The sequence below is a fragment of the Schistocerca serialis genome, chromosome 9 (genome assembly GCF_023864345.2).
Source record: "Schistocerca serialis cubense isolate TAMUIC-IGC-003099 chromosome 9, iqSchSeri2.2, whole genome shotgun sequence".
Lineage (NCBI taxonomy): Eukaryota > Metazoa > Arthropoda > Insecta > Orthoptera > Acrididae > Schistocerca > Schistocerca serialis.
In genome coordinates this window covers 18,548,814-18,553,954 of record NC_064646.1, presented here as the reverse complement: position 1 = coordinate 18,553,954, position 5,141 = coordinate 18,548,814, and the positions used below count along the sequence as shown (strand labels likewise).

The following is a 5,141-nucleotide window of genomic DNA, read 5'->3' as shown; positions in this document are numbered from 1 at the left end:
TAAACCGCAATCGCGATAGGCTACAATCCGACCTTTATCAAAGTCGGAAACGTGATGATACGCATTTCTCCTTCTTACACGAGGCATCACAACAACGTTTCACCAGGCAACGCCGGTCAACTGCTGTTTGTGTATGAGAAATCGGTTGGAAACTTTCCTCATGTCAGCACGTTGTAAGTGTTGCCACCGGCGCCAACTTGTGTGAATGCTCTGAAAAGCTAATCATTTGCACACGTTAGTATCTTCCTCCTGTCGGTTAAATTTCGCGCCTGTACCACGACATCTTCGTGGTGTAGCAATTTTAATGGCCAGTAGTGGAGATATGCTTTTGTGACGCCGAGAAAGTAAACACAGAAGTTATGCGTAGAAACGTCTGGTGCCTGCGTGTCGCCTTCCGCACGAACGCGACTCCACGTGACTGAGGATCTTCTGTCGCTACTAACGGCAGCGAAGTGCGGCTGCTGCAGAAATAGACAGCCCAAGGCCGAGAGTGGGAAAGGGAGCCGAGCGCCGAGGGACGCGCGACCGCAGTCCACACCGGCCCATAGCTGGGGTCGCCGCCTGCCAGGGTGCTACCGCTTTATATAACGTCGCCCACCAGCCGCCGAGCGGGACTCTGAACGGAGCACTGTCACGGCCGTCGTGACGGAAGCTGCGGAGCTGCTGTAATCTGCCGAGCACAGGCTCTGGAAGTCACTGCTCTCGCCCAAGGGTTCTCTGAACTTTCATATTCTGATGTGTCACCTCACTTAGTGACGACTTCGATTCAACAGTAGCTCAGTAGCTATGCCTCTGAGTGCCAAGGTTACCACATGTCAAATTGCTCCTATTTCCTCAAGTATTTCGTCCAGATATTCTCCTCGTGTGTGCCTATGGGCTGTTCCAAATGTAATTTACCAGGTGTACCGGAATAAGTAACAGCTGCAAAATACTAACGCGAATTCTTTATAGATGAATGGAAAACTGATAGAAGCCGACCTCGGGGAAGATCAGTTTGGATTCCGTAGAAATATTGGAACACGTGAGGCAATACTGACTCAACGACTTCTCCTAGAACCTAGATTAAGGAAAGCCAAACCTACATTTATAGCATTTGTAGACTTAGAGAAAGCTTTTGACAATGTTGACTGGAATACTCTCTTTCAAATTCTAAAGGTGGCACGGGTAAAACACAGGGAGCGAAAGGCTATTTACAATTTGTACAGATACCAGATGGCAGTTATAAGAGTCGAGGGAAGCAGTGGTTGGGAAGAGAGTGAGACAGGGTTGTAGCCTCTCCCCGATGTTATTCAATCTGTATATTGAGCAAGCAGTAAAGGAAACAAAAGAAAAATTCGGAGTAGGTATTAAAATCCATTGGGAAGAAATAAAAACTTTGAGGTTCGCTGATGACATTGTAATTCTGTCGGAGACAGCAAAGGACTTGGAACAGCAGTTGAACGGAATGGACAGTGTCTGGAAAGAAGGATATAAGATGAACATCAGCAAAAGCAAAACGAGGACATTGGAATGTAGTCGAATTAAGTCGGGTGATGCTGAGGGAATTAGATTAGGAAATGAGACACTTAAAGTAGTAAAGGAGTTTTGCTATTTGGGGAGCAAAATAACTGATGATGGCCGAAGTAGAGAGGATATAAAATGTAGACTGGCAATGGCAAGGAAAGCGTTTCTGAAGAAGAGAAATTTGTTAACATCGAGCATAGATTTAAGTGTCAAGAAGTCGTTTCGGAAAGTGTTTGTATGGAGTGTAGCCATGTATGGAAGTGAAACATGGACGATAAATAGTTTGGACATGAAGAAAATAGAAGCTTTCGAAATGTGGTGCTACAGAAGAATGCTGAAGATTAGATGGGTAGATCACGTAACTAATGGGGAGGTATTGAATAGAATTGGGGAGCAGTTTGTGGCACAACTTGACTAGAAGAAGGGATCGGTAGGTAGGACATGTTCTGAGACATCAAGGGATCACAAATTTAGCATTGGAGGGCCGCGTGTAGGGTAAAAATCGTAGAGCGAGACCATGTGATGAATACACTAAGCAGATTCAGAAGGATGTAGGTTGCAGTAAGTACTGGGAGATGAAGAAGCTTGCCCAGGATTGGGTAGCATGGAGAGCTGCATCAAACCAGTCTCAGGACTGAAGACCACAACAACAACAACCGGTATGAAACCAGCGTTAAGATACAAATGTGTCGATACGGAACATTTGTTCGAACGAGCCTCAAATTTTTTTTTTGTTTGGTTGGTATGACATCTGTCAAAGATGTTTAGTATACATCAAGTCATGGAACAAACAACATCATATGTTATCATAGTGTTAGCAATGTCGAATTTTGTACCAGAAAGTGATAATTTGCGGAAAGCATTGATTTATTGTTTTCATTTGGAAAAAAAGTGCTGCAGAATCACATCGAATGGTTGTCGAGGCATGTTGTGATCATGCACTATCAGAGGCAACATTCAAAAGATGGTTTCAACGGTTCAGAAATATTGATTTTGATGTAAGAAATGAAGAACGTGGAAGACCACCAAAAAAGTTCGAAGACGCAGAATTGCAAGCAATATTGGACGAAGAAGCAAATGGCAGCAATGCTAAATGTTGCACAACAAACAATTTCTGACCGTTTGAAAGCCATGTGAAAGATCCAAAAGTGTGGAAAATGGGTGCCACATGAATTGAATGAAAGACAGATGGAAAACCGAAAAACCATTTGCCAAATTTTGCTTCAAAGACATGAAAGAAAATCAATTTTGTATCGAATTGTTACTGGCGATGAAAAATGGATTTATTATAAGTATCCTAAACGGGAAAAATCATGGGTTAATTCGGGACAACCATCAACATCGACTGCAAAACCAGATTGATTCGGCAAGAAGACAATGCTCTGTGTTTGGTGGGATCAGAAAGGTCTGGTGTATCATGAGCTTCTAAAACCCGGTTAAACTGTGAATACTAATCGCTATAGACAACAAATGATTAATTTGAACTATGCACTGATCGAAAAAAGACCAGAATGGCCAGGAGGCATCGAAAATTAATTTTTTTACGCTACAATGCACCTGTACACTAAGCAAAACTGGTTCACGATGAAATCAAAACACTTGGTTGGGAGCTACTACCCCAACCGCCGTATTCACCAGATTTGGCCCCTTTCGACTACCATTTGTTTTCATCAATGGGACACGCATTGACTGAGGAACACTTCGATTCCTACGAAGAAGTCGATAATTGGGTGTCTGATTGGTTTGCTTCAACAGACGAACGTTTGTATTGGCGTGGTGTCCACAAACTGCCAGAAAGGTGGTCAAAATGTATAGAAAGCAATGGTCAGCACTTGGAATAAAATGTTTTTACTTTCCAATTCAAAATTAGTGTTTCATTTTCACAAAAAAACGCTCATTTCCTACCGGTACAACTGGTAAAATACACTGATTGACAAAAACCGTGAAACACGCAGAAGAGAAGGGAAAAAGGAAATGGAAGATCGCCGGTTGAGAGGATATATAATGTTATTTCTGTGTTTACAAAATAGAAGTTTAATTCACAAATATCTTCGCAATATGAGCTCACTTACCTGTATGACGCTGCGTTCCCTCCGACCCCAGTACAGGCACTGGTTAGGTTGGAATGCATGTCGTAAAACTGTTGTACCCTCTCATGAAGCAAAATGGATCACAACTCTTGCAACTGGTCCTTGATAAGCTGGATACAGGCACTGAGACGCATTTGGCGTTCTAAATGGTCCAACAAATGTTCTATTGGTGACAGGTCTGGGGATACCGCTGCCCATTGGAGTACCTCAGCGTCATAGTCCACAGAGACACGTAGCATATGTGGACGAGCATCATCCTGTTGAAAAATGGCACCACAATACTGTCACATGACAGTCAAAACTTGAGGACGACACGACGTAGGACAGCCGTCTCCTTTTCCCATCAGAGTTTCCTCATTCACTATCAGTCGTGGCCTTAAGTTATACCTGATGCCTCCCCACACCATGACGCCACGAGTAAAACCTCTGTGTCCCTCCGAAACACTGGAAGAATCGAACATCTCCCCCATTCACCACGAGTAGTCTGTTAAGACGGGGTAGGCATCACACACATGATAAAAGATGTCGCCTTAATTGTCTCACTGAGTGTTGGAGGGCAACTTTGTCCTTTATGTAGTCTCTGTAAAGCATTAGTTTACTTTGCTTTCTTGGCTAAGATTTGCACTTTTTATCCAGGATTCCTTTTTTTTTAGCTGCCTTTCCTTTCGTCGGCAACGGCCTTGCCACAGTGGCTACACCGGTTCCCGTGAGATCACCGAAGTTAAGCGCTGTCGGGCGTGGTCGGCACTTGGATGGGTGACCATCCAGGCCGCCATGCGCCGTTGCCATTTTTCGGGGTGCACTCAGCCTCGTGATGCCAATTGAGTATAGTAGCGGCTTCGGTCAAGAATACCATCATGACGACCGGGAGAGCGGTGTGCTGACCCCTTGCCCCTCCTATCCGCATCCTCTTCTGAGGATGACACGGCGGTCGGATGGTCCCAGTAGGCCACTCGTGGCCTGAAGGCGGAGTGCTTTTTTTTCCTTCCGTCGATTGGGCTTGACGTGCAGTAGATTTTAATTTTTTCTCATTGCTGTATAGGTTACGACGTCGGCGCGTATGACCTCAAGTCATTTCTGAGCTCTAAAACAAAACAAAACAAACAAACAAACGATGACGCCTCTTTCGAACTCTTGTCAGGTGCTGACAACTCCGTGTCACACGAGCAGACCGCATCCCCATGTCCTTCGAAGTGGTCACACAGCATCGTGACGCTGTTCACGACCCTTGTCTAACCAACTAGGCCTACTAACAACAGGAAACCCGAACAACAGTTATACAGTCTGGTGGTCGTCCTACCTGTCACAGAGAACGGCAAGCTCTTAATCATTTACACACTCGCAGATGTACAGATGTAAGACCTGACATAGACATTCGACTGTGGCTTCAGACACCTTCACCTTTTTTGTCTGGCAGCCAACAAACCATTTAAGCACAACTGTCGTTTCTAACGTCAGTAGTAACAGGGTATACCAAACCTAAGGGTAAACACTGTGAAAGCTTCAGAACAGGGCTGGCCACAACACGCCAAGCCGCATCCGAGTTTC

At 44.7% G+C, this 5,141-nt stretch overlaps 1 pseudogene; it reads left to right on the top strand.

Moving 5' to 3' along the window:
* The first annotated feature begins 4,263 nt into the window (after window positions 1-4,263).
* LOC126419966 (5S ribosomal RNA) lies at window positions 4,264-4,381 on the top strand (annotated as a pseudogene).
* Window positions 4,382-5,141: the final 760 nt, after the last annotated feature.